This window comes from Microtus oregoni, unplaced genomic scaffold, assembly GCF_018167655.1.
Source record: "Microtus oregoni isolate MIOR12 unplaced genomic scaffold, Mior012 000002F_ref0000024, whole genome shotgun sequence".
Taxonomy (NCBI): Eukaryota; Metazoa; Chordata; class Mammalia; order Rodentia; family Cricetidae; genus Microtus; species Microtus oregoni.
The window spans coordinates 60,772,760-60,791,860 of record NW_024543061.1 but is presented as its reverse complement, the minus strand read 5'-3'; the positions used below and the strand labels follow the sequence as shown (position 1 = coordinate 60,791,860).

Below are 19,101 nucleotides of genomic sequence, written 5' to 3'. Positions count from 1 at the left end.
TAAGAGAAAGAAAGCTAAGTGGGAATCACTGGGGCAGAAAAATTAAAATGTGTTTTTACAACTTTTCATGAGATGCTGTTTTCAATATTATCTACCTCTGGATTAGGTTATTCAGTGCTTTTTACTACTTTATTAACTTTTTCTAAGTCAGTGTACAAGCCGGGCGATGGTGGCGCATGCCTTTAATCCCAGCACTCGGGAGGCAGAGGCAGGCGGATCTCTGTGAGTTGGAGGCCAGCCTGGTCTACAAGAGCTAGTTCTGGGACAGGCACCAAAGCTACAGAGAAACCCTGTCTCGAAAAAAAATAAAAAAAAAATAAAAAAAAATAAGTCAGTGTACATTTTTTGTTACAGTGCCAAAAAGATGACATAAAAGGGAAAAAGTGAGAAACTATTACTTGAACATCACCGACAAGAGAAGATATTCATTGATTAAGGGCTTTTTCTCCTAGCTATTTAAGAGAGTGCAATGAGATCCTTGGTTTTATCATTGTTCTGTATAATGAGTGAATGATCCTCAAGTCTAAGAAGTTGGTATTTTACCCTAGGCTTAGAGCTCTGCTTCTGAACTGTTGCTCTTTTGGACTGGGGGTTTATAGAATGAATAATTTAGAGTGCTGGAAAGCAAATTATTGTATCAGTTCACTCCTGAGAATTAGGAGGGGCATTATGGTGATAACGTAAGAGACTCATAGGTGATTCCTATCAGGTTCAAAGTTTGAAATCTTCACAGTGGGTTTTATTTGAAAGATAACTGTATTGGAGTATATTTCATCTTTTATATTGAAGATCAAGTGTATAATCTATTATTACCATCTTCATTTCAATGGTCTATTTAATATAATCTCACAATACACATAAACACCTTTTCCAGTAGAAGTTCAAAGTCACCATATTCTTTTGGACACCCCCAAAGATTGACAGTGACCAGATGAAGTCACTAATTCACATACATCTTTAGAAACTTGTTTTAGGAATAATTTATTTTCATTTTCTTCAAAGCTAGAAAGTATCAGAGATCATCTTTAAATTGTTCACTAAGATTTAAATTTTGAGAGTTAGTAGTAGTCTTGATATTTTCCATTTACGTTACTATTTTTTGTATTCTATATCCATAGACTTTGATTCCTTCAGTGAACCAAGAATGCAGATAATAGGATCTCATTCTTGCCTATACATCTCTTTAGTTTGATATTAACTCTCTGCATATTCTATGGTTCTTGATTATTTATTTGTTCATTTTTGTATGAGTGTTTTATCTACACATATGTCTGTATACCACATGCATGCCTGGTGCCCTTGGAGGTTAGAAGAGGTCATTAGATCCCCTGAAACTGGAGTTACAAATCATTTTGAGCCATCATGTGGGTGTGGGGAATCTAACCTGGGTCTTCTGGAAGAGCAACCATTCTTTTTAACCACTGAGCCATCACTCCAGCACCTTCAATGAAATTCTTTAAATCTAGATTTCAAAATTACTAGAGCTTCCAAGAATATAGATTGTGTGCAGTTTTGTTCTTCTTGATCTTTGAACATTTTCCCATCCACAGCAGGTTTGTGCGTACATACTTATCTCTGTATTTACATGGTTCAGTTCATCATTGAGGGAAGCCAGTGCTGACACTAAAGCAGGAACCTGGAGGCAGAAATCAAAGCAGCGATCATGGAGGAATACTGCTTCCAGTGGCTCATCCAGTTTCCATTTTTATACAATCCAGGACCACCTGTGTGGGGTTGGCACTGGCTCATAGTGTGCTGAAGTCTTGCATATCCATTATTAATCAAGAAATTGTCACACAGGCACGTCTACATGCTGATCTGATGGAGGTAATTCTTCATTCGAGGTTCCCTCTTTCCAGATAACTCTAGCTTGCATCACATTTGGAAACAATAACCACATTCCTAAGGAAACCAGATCCTATAACTGAAATTTTATTTTCTACACTTGGCATGAATTTCCATGTAGATTCAAAATGAATAAACTTTTTCTGGAGTTTAATTATAGAGAAAAGAAATGATAGGAATTAGATGGAATTTTTTTCAGATTTCAGAAGGATTGGTTTTGCCTGCCTTTTCAGTCACTAAATACTTATAAGTTTGTAATACCTAGGAGCTTTGTTGTCTGTGCCTTATGTTATATTTTGTTTACAGCTCTATGTTAGTTGAAATTAACTTTTCTTCTAATATCTCACCAGTCTTGTGTATGTTCCAATATTCCTGCTCCTGGAAATGGTCCCGATTTGTTTAGTAAATTAGTGTATTTGTTTCTGGTAACTAAGTATGCATCAGCATGTAATACATCAATGATTTGAGAGAAAGAACAGGAAGCTCTGGGAAATCTTTTTCCTCTGGAGAAAGACTAGCAAGAAGAAAGGTGGTCTCCTCTTTCTCTTGGATAGTCGCATGTCTGAGCAAGATGCATAGAACTGCTGTGGCTACCTTGTCTCACCCTAAGGTGAGACCAACATCCTGAGGGTGGCAAAGTCAAGAAAAGCATCTCTCAGAAGAACCAGTACAGATACTCTGAAATCCACATGAAAAGAGTTGAAATAAGTATTTAACTTATTATTTCATGCAAAAAGAGAGGAATTATGAAAGCTTGGAAGGCCACGAGCTAGCTATCTTTTCTCTAGTAAAATACTGAGACTCTTCTTGAACTTTATGGAGTCCAGAACACACACCATATTCTCGATTCCTTGTCTAGGAGCTTTCTGACATTAAAAGATGAGGGAAGGACTCATTACTGCATCTAAACAAACTCCTACTTTATCTCAACTGATTGTTATAAATATTACAAAATACATTATTTTAAGGAAACAAAGTGAAATAAAACTAAGAAAAGAGAAAAGAAAACTATAGACAGAACTTGGAAGCCAAAGAAACTATTTCTGAAGCTCCCATATCTAGACAATATCATTTCCTATTATTTAAGCCAGTTGAGATTGATAATTATTTTAGTGGTCTGGAAGTCTGGCTCCCTGACCACTACCCAGAGTAACTGATTCTCAGAATGATTCTCAGGAGTAAGGACTGAAAGATTTCTATAATAAATTCACACATTATCTGAGGGTCATTTTCCTTTCATTCTAATTCTCTTGTCCTAATTGTCTATAATTTCTTAATTCTAATTCTTTAGTTCCAATTCTGTAATTCTGCATCTCATTCTAATTTTATGTTTCAATTCTTTTCCCAGCTATGTTTACCTAGCTTAAATACACTGTTTTTCAGGAGGCTTGAAGCAATAATAAAAATTACAAGAGTTACATCCCATTGTTCAAAAGCACATTCCTTTGGGTAGGTAATAAGGGCTGAGCCTTTTCTCATGGCAATGCGAAGTTTCAAGCTTTCTGGAGTGAGACTGTGACTAGAGAGTGGGGGCACAGTGCCCAGTGAGACATGCTTTGAGACATAGGTCTTTTATCAGCCAGACTTGACAAGTGAAGAATTGACAGGACTTTTTAAGGCTGGTTTTTTACCTTGGTTAGACACCTGCAAGTCTGACCTCGTGCCAAACTGTGAAGTTTTTAAACTTGTGATCTATTTTTAAAAACCTTTAGTCTAGTTTGAACTTGTTCTTAGGTAAAATTAGCTAATTGTGTGCAATTTGTCTTAGACTTAGGAGAAATTGTTATTTTCTTGTGTTAGTCTGAGTAAAAGGAACAAAGCAGCCTTTTAAGTGCCTTACAGCTCTGATAGGACAATAGATCTAGTTATGAAGCATAGCCTAGTATGTTTTCTGTATATCAAAATTATACAGATTAATGAGGAATCATCTTCCTGACCACCCTCAGATATATTTGCCCATAAGATTGAGATGTAATCATGAGATTGCATATACATATCACATGAGATTACATATTATAGTGTAAATATTGGAAAGATACTATAACTGTCTTTGCACATGTGAATCTAAAGACAAGAGTGGTCTGTATGTATTCATAAGCCTTGCCTATGAATTTCCTCCATCAGATTAGTTGATCATCTGGTGGATTGGTTTTATAATTGTCAGTTGTCCACTGTTGTAATTTTATCATGGCCCGCAACATCTCATCACAAATTATGTTGTAATGTTCTATCCAGATCACTCCCCCCCAGCAGAAACAAATAATTTGAACAAATATAAAGTGTGTGTCGTTTTTGTTGTTGTTTTTTATCTTGTTTAAGCATGATAATAGGACATGATGACACATGCTTATAAACCTAGTACTAGCTGAGACAAGAAGAATGAGAGAATTCTAGGCCTGTCTGGGCTACATAAAAAACATAGTCTCCAAAGACCTCCTAAACAAACAAAACTCCAAATGGCTAACCACCAAACAAAACAATAAACCTAACAAAAGCAAAAATTAGAACTGAAATGCCTAGAAGTAGAAACCATATGGTGTCATTCTGTAATTGGGGTTTTCTCTACTCAACCACTTTGGAATAATAAATAATATCAGTACTGTTTTAATTACTTTTATTGGGGCCGAGGAGATGGCTCAGTGGGTAAGGCTGAGGACCTGAGCATAATCCCAGTAAGGAAAAAAAAACTCAGGTGTAGCCATATGGGTACCTAGAACTCTAGCACTGTGGAGATGGAGACAGAAAGGTTACTGAGAGTGGGGCTTGCTGTCCAGCCAGTGTAGCTAAAACTTTCTATCATAACTTGCTTTCTGCATCTGGTAAACTATAACTATAGCTATATAATCTTCAACTCCCTCAGAGACCCAATATGGAAATAATATTAAATGAGTAAGCAGAAAGTGCAAACTAGCAACTTCCAAAAAATGTGAAAAATGACAGAAATAGCTGGCTGTCTGGATAGCCACCCAAAGTTCTTCTGCCACATTGGGGCATGTATCTTTGGCCTACAGGCCTAGCATATCTGATGGACTTTTCTGTGAAGCTGGGTATTCTGAAGGGCTGTTCCTCCTTGTCTTGAAAATGTCTGGCTGTCACTTTCTTCTGTGTCCTGCTTGTCAAATTAGGACAGCATACTTTCAGCAGTTGAGGCAGGGGCATTTTCTTGTCCAGCAGCTAGCTTTTGCCACAAAGAAAGTAAATCCCATGTGGAGTCTCTTCAGTGTCCAGTATCTTCTCTGAAGGAGATTGGTGCTGTCAGGAACAAACATGTCTCAGTGTCATAAAAGAAAAAAGAACCTATGTTACTAAAACATCTTAAATGCCATATTCTGTAGATCTCTGAAGTGTTTGAAGATGATTTATCTAAAATATATCGTTTGACCTTGAAAATTGTGACTATTGTGGCTACAAGTTCTATTATAATACATGAATAATTGCAGCGGACTTCTCGACCAGCGAGAAAGAACAACCACCACACGAGGATTCTTCTCAGATCACACTTTATTGGAGTGCCCTTGGTTGAGAGAGAGCATGAAGCGAAGGGGCAGGATACGAGGGGCAGGAGACGAGGGACAGGAAACGAGGGGCAGGAAACGAGAGAGAGGCAGGAAGCGAGAGAGGCCCAAGAGCCCTAAGGCAGCTGCTTATATATGGAAATGGCACACGGGTCGCCCTGTGATTGGCTGCCACCAACAGCTGACACCAGACTGCATCAGGATAGGCCCAGAGACCCTAAACCACCGTGCATGCGGGAAGCGGGGGACACGCAGCTCTCAAAGGCTTAGCCAAATATGGAGTTGTTTATTTCCAAAAAGACAGGATGTCAGTGCCATCTTGTAGTGGCGATCCTGTGCGGCTCACTACAAATAATTACTAACCCTGTATTTTTTATTATCCTATACAGTTGGTAATAATAATTTTCAAGGACTAGAGATTTGAATTACATTGTTAAATGAGTTATATTGGTACAATACCTTGAACAAGAGTTGAAATATATGTACAGTATGTTCTAGCAAAATTAATCTCAAATTTATATCAATATGCAAAATTTGTGTACAATATACAAAAGTCTAATCCAATGTAAAAATATTTAAAATCAGTTGTTGTTTTTGAAAAGTAGATTCAATAATCTACCTTTTTATCTTATATCTATATTCTCCAATTTTTTCAGAATAGATTCAGTAATCTACCCTTTTATCCTATTATATCTATAGCCTCCTTTTTTTTTCATTTCAAAACAAGAACCTTGAATCTAATTTCCTTTGTTTGATTTTTCCCCTGATTACCAATAATGACTTGAAACTAGCCCCTCTAAAAGCAGTGACAAATATCCACAGTCCATTGAATGACCCAAGCCACCCCACCCTACCTCTTAGGAATGTGGGTGTTGTATTCTTAAATTTACTTACTGCTGTCTGGGGGTGATGGTATCTTTAGGGCATCCTGAAAGGAAAAAAATGCATTATTTGTCAAGTCCTGTGAGAGGAACAACAGCTGTATCATTTTTTTTTTTTTGTCTTGTCTGTGCCTAATGGGAAAGTTCAGTGCTTGTCTCAGGTCCTGGCTAGAGTAGTCTGTTAGGCTGGATTATCCTAACTAGCTACTCTGAAATTATTCTGAGCAGTTTGTGGTGATATTAGCTGAATGGCACCATATAAACTAGGTGCGATTGGTGTGGGGCCCCATCTTTGTCCTGGAGACTTTGGAGGTCACTGGAGGAAAATCTATTGTTTCTGTGGAAAACTTAAACATTATTCATATCAAAATGGAAAGTTTGAATTTTGATAGATATGTATTCAAAGAAAGGTACCATAGAGGCAAAAATAGGTAGGGGAGAAATAGAATTTTTGAAAGCAGAGTCTTGATAATCTCAGTCCCTAGATTTTTATCTTCTATTCCATACCAGGTGACTCTCTTGATATGATAGAGAAACTTTGAATTTTTCTTTTAACAACATGCTTAGATTTAGAGAAGAAAGCTGGGTGGTGGTGGCGCACGCCTTTAATCCCAGCACTCGGGAGGCAGAGGCAGGCGGATCTCTGTGAGTTTGAGACCAGCCTGGTCTACAAGAGCTAGTTTCAGGACAGGCTCCAAAACCACAGAGAAACCCAGTCTCGAAAAACCAAAAAAAAAAAAAAAAAAAAAAAAAGATTTATAAAAGGAGAGCCACTGTCCAACTCCAAAGCCAGCTTTGATTTTTAAGTGAGTTGAGCCTACCATTATACTGAGAAGTAAGGAGATATGCATGTTTAGGCAATGAGATTTTACCCTGCAGAGAATATTGGTATCATAAGTCAGATTTTTCTTTGCTTGCTGATTCTTTCTGAATAGTTATCTTTTCTTCTTTAGGCATCTAGATGTCCAAGGTCTCTTGACTTCTCAAAGATAGATATTTTCTGTTTTCCTGCAAAGACAAGAACAGAACCCAACCCTTGTTTCCTTACAGCTTGTAGGATTGTCACCTCTGTGGATGAACTGTCATTTCTCCTTATCAAGAGGTTTCTCCTTTTCAGACCAAATCTTGATTACTTTTGATGATGTCCATAGCTTTTCTTCTCCTGTGGTAACAAAAGTGAAACCCCTTCCCCAGTGTAGCACATCTCCTGATTTCCTTTCTGAGGTCAACACATCCTTGAAGTACACTGGCTGATTTAATTCAGAAGTTTTTTTCTATTATTAGGTGTTTCTCTGTTCCTTTATCATTAGCATTAAGAAAATTCAAGGTTAATAAAGCATTATGCTGTCTATTTCTGGAGGGTCTTTCTCATTCCTTTCTGCTTATTTAACATATCCTTTATAGTTCAGTTTGATCTTTCTATAAGTGTCTGACCTATAGGATTTTGTGGTACACCTGTAATATACTTTGTATTATAATAAGCAAAAAACAAAAATCCTGTTTTATTGTCTTAGAGACACATGCTGGAACATTGTCTGTCTTTATTTTTACAGGTATACCCCTGATGGCCATAACTTGTAATAAATGTGTGTAGTAATAGGAGTGGCGGGGCTGCGTCCCCAGCACCCCGGCCGCCTGCTAGCTTATGCCCGAAATAACAACACACAAATTGTATTTATTTAAATACTGCTTGGCCCATTTCTATCTAGCCTCTTCTAGGCTAATTCTCACATATTAATTTAGCCCATTTCCAATCATCTGTGTGTAGCACCCCAAGGTGCGCTTACCGGGAAAGATTCTAGCCTACCTCCATCCTGGGTCGGAGCTTCGTTGCATGTGCCCCAGAGAGCTGAGCTATGGCGTCTCTCTGAGGCGTCTGCCCCCGAGAGGAGAGCTGTGGAGTCTGAGCTCACTTCCTCTTCCTCCCAGCATTCTGTTCTGTTTACTCCTCCCACCTATGTTTTAACCTATGAGGGCCAGCCAAGCAGTTTCTTTATTGCTTAACCAATGAAATCAACAGATTGATATATGACACTCCCACATCAAATGTGTGATTACTGAATCAGTCTTTTTCTAACTCAAAGCAGTTGTCATTGATAGTGAATAGGCATCAATGGTATGGTGTATATATTTTAGTTTTCCAAATCCTACAAAATGCAACATATTAATCTGCCAGATTTCATTGTTTTGAGTACTCTTTCGGTTACTTCCTGCAGGTAGTAGTATTTGGTTGTATAAAAAACAAGTAGGACATCTTATAATCTCCTTGGTTTGTTGCCATGTGATGGAAAGGAAAACAAAAAAAAAAAGGAAAAGTCATTTTTTTAACCTTTGCTATTGACATGACGTTTTTAATGAAATTCGGAGGCCTTTAGCCCATTTTCAATTTTACATCATCTGGTATAAATTCAGCAATTTCAATATGCAAAACTATTCTTTCTGCATATTGCAAATCAGTAACTATGTTAAGAGCTTCTTTAAAATCCCTTAGTACCATGAGAATACTATTTAATTCTGCCTTTGTTTCATTATAAGGGCTTTGTTTCACTTTACTTAAATTTTCTGATATGTAACCTTTATTTCCTGATTTATTTGCATCAGTATAGAGTATAGGGGCTCCAGTTATTGGTATGTACCATACGAGGAAGAACCCAATTAGTTCTCTTTATAAATGATTTCTCTGCTTTTGGAATAGTTATTGTTTATCTCTCCCAAGAAATTACTAAAAGCTCTTTGCCAGGGTTCCCTTTCTTCCCATAATTTGTTAATTTCATCATTAGTGAATTGTGCTACAATTTCTGTAAGGTCTATTTTTGTTAATTGACTAAGTCTCAGTTTACCTTTTATAATCTCAGAGAGCTTTTCCATAAAGGTTTTTAATTTTTTACTCAGTTTATGTAGTTAAAAGATCATTCTAAGATAATATTTTCCTTTTGCATTAAAATTCCTGTAGGGGATTGTTTTGAAGGTAATATGATCAGACTGATGTTAAGATTTGGATCCACATGTACTTTCTGTAATTTCTCTTCAGTCAAAATGAATTCTTTTTCAGCTTCAGCTGATAATTCCCTGTGGCTATTTAAGTCCTTTTCATCATCTTAGGCTTAGTTTAAATTAATCAGCTCATCAGGTTTTGTCCCAATAGTGGACTGTAGATCGGAAATGTCTCCTAGCAATCTTTGGAAAATTCATTAAGAGTCTGCAATTGAACTCTCCTAATTTGCACTATTTTGTGGTATAATTTTCTGTAAACCTATTTCATAACCTAAATTATTAATAGAATTTCTTCTTTGTAATTTTTCAGGAGCAATCTTTAATCTCTAACAAGGCAAAACTTTCTTTACTTCTTCAAACATTCTTTCTAAGGTATCTATGTTTAAATCAGATAGTAAAATATTGTTCATATAATGGTAAACTATAGATTTAGGAAATTGTTTATGTATCATTTTCAATTGGTGACTTGCAAAATATTGGTTACTTTACATTCTGTGTGGGAGATCCTTCCACACATATATCTTTAAGCAGGCTGAGAGTCATTATAAGGAGGCACTGTGCAGGCAAATTTTTCTCTTTTTCTTGTACAGATATACTGAAGAAACAGTCTTTTAAATCAATAACTATAAGAGGCCATCCTTTAGGCAATAGAAAAAGCAGAGGAATTCTAGACTGTAGAGAGCCCTTTGGCTATATAACCTTTATTTATAGTTCTTAGATCTGTTACCATTCTCCATTTTTCAGATTTTTTTTAAACAATAATAGAGGAGAATTCCAAGGGCTGGTTGATTCTTCAATATGCTTAGCATCTAGTTGCTCCTGTACCAACTGCTCTAAAACCTGCAGTTTCTCTGTCATTAAACACCATTGCTTAATCCATACAGGTCCTCTGAGGGTTTGCCAGTTGTTTTTATAGAACCTAAGTGGTTGGTGACTTTTTTTTGTTGTAATACCTTATATCCTTCCCCTAAACATGAGTTGGTATATGTACCATTTCTGAGACTGTGGGAATGTTAATCTGGATATCCCATTGTTGTAACATATCATGACCCCCTAGATTCACTGCTATATTAGTGACACATTGCCTCAGCCTTCCTCTCAGTCCTTCCTGCCCTATACATTCAACTCATCTTGTGCATTGCTTTTCCTGAGATTGGGTTCCAATTATTAGGAATTGAATATCTTCCTCCTAAAGTGGCCAATTCGGATGCCAAGATTCTTGAGTAACAATAGTCACATCTGCATCTGTGTCTAATAATCCTTCTATTATAGTGTTATTTATTCATACTCTCTGCTTTGATCTTTTGTCATTTATAAAAGTCTTTCAAAATATAAGTTTTCTATTTTTGTATTTGAATTTTTGATTTATCATCCATGGTTTGTCTGTCATCCAGAGCAGCATGGTTTTTTTTGTTTTTGTTTTTTTTTGTTGTTTTTTAACAGGCATTGAATTTTCTAATTTTCCTGAAAAGGTGTATTTTCTACAGTGACTGGGAATGACCGGACCACTTTTGACCTGGGGGTCTGTGTGAGGCCCTCCCAAGGAGTTTCCCTATGGTAATGGGTTGCCTTGTTTGTCTCTTTTGATCTACATTCATTGGTCTAATGTCAGCCTTTGCTGCATGTTTTGCATAATCCAGAAGAAGTATGGGCTTCTGTTTGGGTCATTCCCAGAAGAAACATTATATATAGAAAAGCCCTGTCTACAATCCCTTTTCAGATGGCCTATTTTACCACAATTTAAACATTTAGTATTTTGATGTCTCTTCATAACTTTGAAAATTAGTTCTCCTTCCCAAGCCTCAGTGTTATAGTTCAAGGACTCAACCTTGGCTGTGTGTAGGATCCATTAGTTCATTGTTGCTAATCTGACCTTTAGGGGCCCAAGTATCTTTTTGCATTCTAAATTAGCATGTTCAAAAGCCAGATTCCGTGAGTACTTGCTAACTTCTGGATATGCTACCCCTAATGGTATAGTTTTAGTTAATCTTTGCTAAAGGTCAGAAAGGGTTCTCTTGAGCCTTGTTTAACCTTAGGACATGATTCAATTCTTTTTCATGTTCTTGAATCTTGCCCTAAGCATTTGAGGCTGCTGTATGGCATAGGGGCAAGATGTGTTCATTGTATATAGCTTGACTATCTGGATCACTGTAAGGTCCCTCCCTAATAATTTGATCTTGAGAAGCTTCGGAACCACTGACTCTACCTTGATATTCAAGGACCTTAGCTTTCTCTCTCCAATAACTATTCCCCTGTAGCTGTGAACCATCTTCTAATACAGCTGAGACTAATAATTGAATCTAATCATGTGGCATAACCTTATTTTTTGAAGCCCATGTCTTTATCAATTGTCTCAATATGGTGAATTCATGTTGTAAGATACTACTGCTTGTTTAATATCTTTTAAATATTTTATACATATAGTTTCCCACTTGCTTTCTGTATATCCTTTTGAGTATTTACTATTTGCTAGATTTTCAGAAATAGTAACAGGATAAGTAGCTAACACTCTTGGTAAGTCATCTCTGTGTCTGTGAGGTACTTGTGATTTTTGTCTTTTGTTTGTGCCTCATCTCCTTACTTATCAGTTCTGACAAGTTCTTCAATGATTTCAAGTCTAGATATCACTGTCTTTTGTAGTCTGAATTCCTTGACCTGTGAATATTTTTTAACAGTTTCATCAAATCACTTAATTTCTGGTTCTCATCATGTATATATGATTCTCAGTCAGTTTTATGGTTGTGGGTCACCACAACATGAGGAACTGTACTAAAGGTTCACAGCATTAGGAAAGTTGAGAACCATTGTTCTCATGTTTGCTTCTTCGGGTCATCAACATTATCTATGCTCCAGTACTTGGCCCACATTAAGAGCCCAGCATGCTGAGTTAATACATTCATCATTGTTAGAAAATTACCACAGGACAGCTTTGTACAACATAGCATAGCCTTCTACAAACCGTTGGGTGAAGTTGACATGTCAACATGTCTGACTTTTCACACCAGCTCATGCCCAATGTCTCTTTGTTGCCATTCTCCTGCTTCTAGTCTTCCCCTATTTGCTCTGTGGTCTCCTGAAGTTCTAGCACTGAGTCCACTCTCCAGATCTGCCCCTTTTATTGATTATGAATTGGTCACCCTGTAGAGCCAGCCTTGTGTGTTATGGAATATGACTTGAAAATTGTTGAGAAGTTTTGTCCAACATGCCCTGTTTACCCTGTACCTCGGGGCTTTTCCCCGATGGTCACTTTCAGTTTATGTACCACTTACTAGGATTTAGCTTCCTAGATCTTTTGTCTCTGACTAGACAGAAAGAACATACAACTGTGACCTTAGAAGTACATCCCTACCTCCTGGCACAATGCCTTCACTTTTTTCCTTGCTCCTTTCTTTAGTATAATTCACAGTAAAAACAAGGTCTGCTTCTCAGCCACACAGCGAATGACTTCGGGGGAATGCACATTAGGGCACTGAGAGACCTAAGTTTAAAATTGACTTCCCTTGCTTATTGTAGGTTTTCTTCACTAGCCACCTGTCTTTCTAGGCCTCAGGTAAAGGTGAGAACATCACCTTATAGGTGACAGTGTGAAGGGAATGAGTTATTGTGTACTAATTCCTGATAGTCAATTGTTAGACATTGTTTGGTTTGGTTTTGCTTCCAGAATTAGATTATCCCAGGCTGGCCTCAGAACAGAAAAGGGAGAACAGCAAACTTTTATTGTTTTCAAATCAAAATCCAAAGAAGGTCTGCAAGAGGAGGCTCCCCCCCCCCCCCCCCGCCACAAATTTGGAGGAACCAAAACTACCTGTTATGGGGTAGAAAAGACTTAAGAAAAGTGTTGTTCCTCATAAATGTCAAGAAATCCAACTCTTGGAAACTGAACGGGCCCTCAGCAAGTGATGGTAGATACCACATACAAAGGAGCCTATGCCGAGGAGGATGATTATGATAGAAAAGGTGCTGAGGGTGTAGATGGACAGCCACTTCTCAGAGACTTCCCAGATGAGACAATGATAGGGGCCAGGGCAGTCATTGGTGCTACAATAAAAGTTGTTTTGGCTTATCACAGGCAGGTGTTTGAATGTTAGCAGGCATAGAAGCACAGTTTGGATGCTGACCTGCAGGAGAAAGTGGAGCAGATACAGATATAAGAGCTTCTTCTCCTTGTGGAAGTTCAGGAAATCTATCTTCTGGGAGGGGCTCTGCTTCCTGATTGCCTCCATGGAGCCCTTCTCCACTTCCCCTGAGTTCTCAGGTTGCTGTGTGGTCTTAACCTTTACCTTGGTGTAATTATGCCGAATCTGAGCCATGAAGTATTCCATGAGGAAGAACAAGAGTATGAAGAGGAAGTAGCAGTAGCTCCACATTTCTGTAATGGGAATGCTAAACACCTGTTCAAAACATTCCGTAAGACAAGGGTAGGTGATATTTTCATGGCATTTGAAATCATCGTAGAGGTGGTACCATGGCAGCCGGACCATATACACCACCATGCTGTATACTGAGATCAGTCCTAACCACAGTCTCCGCCCAGTATAGTAGCCAGATTTGTCACTTGCCATTGAGTACAGCACAGGAATTACTCCAATCATCAATGCAGACTCCATATCTTCTGATTCTAGGACACTGATTGAACAGAGATCAGAGCTCTTGACAGCACCCTAGGAAGGAAAGCAAAACAACAGAAGTTGGGATCAGAAAGTGAGAAGTTGTAAACATTCTAACCACATCCATGAAGCCCAGCACCTGCTCCGGTTGTAGATCAGTTAGCATCTCACACTCTTGCCAGTTGAACTCCTTTCCACAAGCACTCATTGCTTTCCAATAATGCAGTTCTTATCTCTCCAGTTCAGCCTAGGTCTCTGGCCTCTCTGGCCACTAATCAGTCCTGCTATATAAAAGTTACAAATGTAGTGTCTCATTTTCTTGCTAGATTATGGAGTGCTGGGGGCTGTAAACCCATCATTTATAAGCCCATATTATCCAGGATGGTATATCAACATAATGTGGACCTAATAACATAAAAAATTTCCATTGTGTCTGTTCTTTTCAGGTTTATTATGGAAATCTTTATACTTTGTCCCTTTGCCAGGAAATTTCCCATACTAAGAAGAAAATAACACATTCTTGCATTTCTGACTGCTAAGCTCACAACACATATGAGTTATGTTCACCCTGCTCTCTGTGCAGTGTTTGAGGTACAGCTGCCTCCATAATTTTAATGTTAGCAGTGACAGTTTGCAGACCATTGGTACCATGTGAGCTTTGTGCTAGTAGGTTAGGTGAACCATCTGTGCATTTGTTCTTTGGAAGATAATTTAGGTATTTGTATATCTTTTTCTCTGTCTCTACTCCGCTCCTGTGGGGTGTGTGTGTATGTGTGTGTGTGTGTGTGCATGTATGTGTGCGCGCGCACGCGCATGTGTGTATGCACGCGCACACATGCTTGCTCATGTGCACACATGCAAGTGTGTGTGCTTATGTGCTTGTGCTTTACTAGGGGTCAAACCCAGCCCCTCACATGCCAGATAGTAATCTTTCTGAGCTCTTTATGTTTATCTTGAAATTATACAGGGTCTCACAGTGTAGCCCAGGCTAGCCTTGAATTCACTGTTGTTCTGCCTCAGCCTCTGGAGGGCTAGAACTATAGGAATATGCTTTTTACAGCTTTATCTTATAATACTCTTTTATATGACGGTGACCAATCATTTAAGCTAACAATATGCTTTGAAGTTTTTATTATGGTAAAATATTCTTAGTATAAATTCTGTTGTTGAAACTGTTGGTGGTGGCCCATGCCTTTAATCCCAGTTCTCGGGTGGCTGAGGCAGGAGGATCTCAGTGAGTTTGAAGCCATCCTGGTCTACATGAGCCAGTTCCATGGATAGCCACAGCAGTTACACAGAGAGAAACCTTGTTTCAAGAAACTGAAAATTACGTAACTGTCAACTCCACTCATCTAAATAAGTGATCTTATATTCTCATACTGAAACTCTGTTCCCATGAAATATTAATTTCCCTTCCTCTTTGAAGATTACCACTTTGTGCTATTCAGATTTGTAGCTTTTCTTCCATTTAAGAGTCTGTGTATGTGCACTTTGTGAGCGTTACCACTATTCAAGTGCAAGCAGCAGGAGGGGGAGCCTCCAGAGTGAGCTGATGGGCACAACACTCGTTGATGGCTCTGGCCAAGGGGGTGGATGATCAAGAAGGGCCAAAGGAGTAGATGAGGACAAGGGAATATGAAGGCATCGGGTAAGCACTTGTGTGCTAGGCTCTTTACTAGAAACTGACAGTTATGGACTGGGCGTAATTATTCTTGTGTTGTTTTAGTTAAGAAAACTGAAATCTAAACTTTTTTTTTTTTTTTTTGGTTTTGGTTTTTCAAGTCAGGGTTTCTCTATGGTTTTGGAGCCTGTCCTGGAACTAGCTCTTGTAGACCAGGCTGGTCTCAAACTCACAGAGATCCGCCTGCCTCTGCCTCCCGAGTACTGGGATTAAAGGCGTGCGCCACCACCGCCCGGCCAAATCTAAACTTCTTTAAGGGTTTATCACTGTGAATTTGACCATGGTCCAGTGAGTATATGGACAACACAAATTAGACTTCATATATATAATTTCTTTTTTTTCCTTTTTTGTGGAGGAGGGATTGCAAGGATGACAGGTGGACCTAGGAGGACTGGGAAGTGAGTGTAATCAGGGTGCATTATATGAAATTCTCAAATAATCAATACAAATAGTATGTTGGAAAAAAACCCCTGAGAGTGGGTAGTGATGGTGCATACCTTTAATCCCAGCACTCAGGAGACAAAGGCAAAAGCAGAAGTCTGTGAGTTCAAGGCGAGCCTGGTCTACAGAGCTAGTTCCTGGACAGCTAGGGTTGTTACAGAGAAACCCTGTCTTCAAATATGAACAACAACAACAAAAAACTACTGAGGCTTAATTCTGTTCAAAAGACTTACTTCTAAGTAATTTTTTAGCAGTTAGGTTGTTCTGCTGCTGGGTCACAGCTCAGAGTCCTTTGTACCTGTCTTTCTGATGTAGTGGGAGCCTTTGACCCAACCCACCAACTGTCATTCCGCCAACTGCTTTGGAATTTCTCAAGGAGCTGGTACACCCTTGACTGTGTCAGCTGGAGTCTTTGTGTGCTCTACAGTCAGCAGAATGCAGGCAAATTTACAGATTAGCCTCCTTCATTCAGAAGGAGCCTGCTGTCAAGATTTGGCCAAGGTCTCTGACGCCATTTCTGTCTGAATCTGCCCTTTGTGTTTGGTCTGTGTCTGTAGTTTCAATAGTGTTACCTTGGGAGTGATGATGAAAAGGCTCACCATTATTATCATCCCCTTTCCCACTTTAATTCTTCAACCTCCAGATTGTTCGTGTTTATGCATATCTACAACGTGCACATTTGAGTCTGAATTCACATTTACATGTTTGAAAACCAGAGGCCAACTTCAGGTATCATTCCTCAGGCACTATCCACCATACTTTTTGGGCAACCAGGTCACTTCTTGGCCTAGAAATCACTGATTATGCTAGGTTGACTGGTCAGTGAGTCTCAGGGACCTTCCTGTCACCGCCACTACAATGCTGGGATTAGAAACATGTGAAATATGTCTGACTTTTCTTTCTTTTTTTCTTTACTGTTTTTTTTTTTTTTTTTTTGAGTTCTGGGGATTGAAACCAGATTTCCATGCTTGCATGACAAGCATTTTTCTGACATAGTTAGTTATCCTCTATACCTCTATAGTTATCAGTTTCTATATTCCCCTTATCACCTGCTTTAAAACAGAAGGCACAGAAATTATTAGCCAAGATCCTTGTTTATTTTCCAAATTGACAACTTTTACTGATTATTGCCCCTTCTTCTTGGTCACAGTGGTAGAAAGACTCTGTCCCTTCCATTTGGACAATCACTCTTTCCAGTGGCCTCCAGATTATCTTTGAGACTCAGCATTTCTGTGAACCCCCAGCTTCAGCTCCTCTGCTTGAGCCCTCCCCTAATTAGCATGGAAGCCATCTCTTGCATACTGTGGCCCCAACTTTCAACTGTACTTCATAGTGAAGCTCCTTGAAAGAACTGACTGTTGTCTTAGTCATTGCTCTATTCCTGTGAGGAGACAGTATGACTACAGCAATTCTTATAAGGGAAAACATTTCATTGGGACTGGCTTACAGTTAAGATGTTTAGTTATTATCATCATGGGAAGCATGGTGGTATGCAGGCAGACATGGTGTTTCTGCCTCCCGAGTCCTGGGATAAAAGGTGTTCGCTACCACTGCCTGGGTGATGACTTTATGTTTCAAAGACAGGGAAAACTCTTACTAAACCTGGGGCTCCCCAGTTTGAGAAAAGCCTGCTAGCCAGTGATCTGCACGTCTCTGTCCCCAGACAGTAGGGTAGCAGATGTGTCAGCATCCTACCTTTACATGAGTGCTAGTGTTCCACACTCAGGTCCCTGTGCTTGTGCAGGACGCACTGTACTCATGGAGTCGTTTCCCAAGCACCCCACCTCCTTTATTTGAGTCTGGGTCTTTACAGCTTTTGCACTCTTAATCGTCCTGCCTCAGTATTAAAGGTTTATCCTACTGGCTCGTTTCTCTGCTTTTATTTTATTTTTTAATAATGGAGATAAATATCCTTGCTTGTAAAATTCTAAATGACTTTTAAACTTTGTTTCTAAAGTATATGCTGAATTAGACTTGTACAGTAAGGATAATTTTTTAAAAATATTTGAAAAAATGAAATTAGATACTTTTCTTTCCTTTTTTGTTAAGGTGTGAAAGACTTTATTTTGGCTCGCTGTGAAGGCGTAAGTCATAAACAATGCCACACCAGTTTGGAATTATGATTAATAGGGTGGTATTTATTTAAAAGGGAAAAAACTTACAGATCACCGTCAGCCCTCTGCGCAACCAGGAAGGAAGTCTAGTTGCTGGCTGAGCAGGAAGTGAAGAGAGAGAGGAGAGGGAAGTGGCTGCATTTTTAAAGGGAGAGAGACCACGCCCCAATGGGCTGGTATCTCAGCGGCGATAGGCTGGAGGAGTGGGAGGACCTCCCGTAACATCGCTGCTCGAGGACACTGTCACCATAGCAGGGAGCAAGGGAATTTTGAGAGTGTTGGTCACCTTGCAGTTTCAGTCAGGGAACTGCTAGAAATGAGTGTTGATGCTTTGCTTTCTTTCCATTTTAAAAACATTCTTTTTTCTTACATTTTTCTTCTTATTCAGTCTGCAGCTCTAGCCTGTGGGTAGAGTTTTCAGCTAAACCTGTTTGAGAGTGTCCTCACAAACATGGCTGTAAATCCAATCACATTGACAATATAGCAACTATCACATTTCTACCTTCTTGTCAGTTTACCACTTAAAATTTTAACATGCTACCCTGTTCTTCAAAGGCTTATGGATGTCTCATAAGACAAGATACCTTTGCTTTATCTATACTTATGACCAGAAATCCCAGTGGTTCTAATATTGCTCAGAAGCCATTAGTCTAAGTGGCAAGCTTGCTCAGTGGGCAAAGGCACCTGCTGCAAAGCCTGGCAACCTGAGTTTGAGCCCCAGGGTCATTAATGGTAGAGGGAGGGAAGCTCCTGCCAGTTTTCTTCCTGCCCCAACATGCTCACACGCATAGACAAACACAAATATGAACTCCTAACTGTAAAGCCCCTTGAACACATGTATAAAGATGGACCAAAGTAATATTGAACCCACTGGGGCAAACACCAAATGTTACAGTTCCATTTGTTTGCTGGCTTGTGATGGAATCATTTGGACTCCAACAGCTGTGCTACTAGATTCTCTCTCAGGTCAGATGTGCTCTTTGCCTATAGTTTTCTCTCAATCGAAGTCTCACAGTTCTGGCA

General features: G+C 39.0%; 1 protein-coding gene across 12 annotated transcripts in view; it reads left to right on the top strand.

The window, feature by feature from the left end:
* Positions 1-19,101, top strand: part of Erc1 (ELKS/RAB6-interacting/CAST family member 1) — a 360,167-nt gene that overhangs the window by 132,166 nt on the left and 208,900 nt on the right. The gene's annotated exons all lie outside the window — the stretch shown is intronic.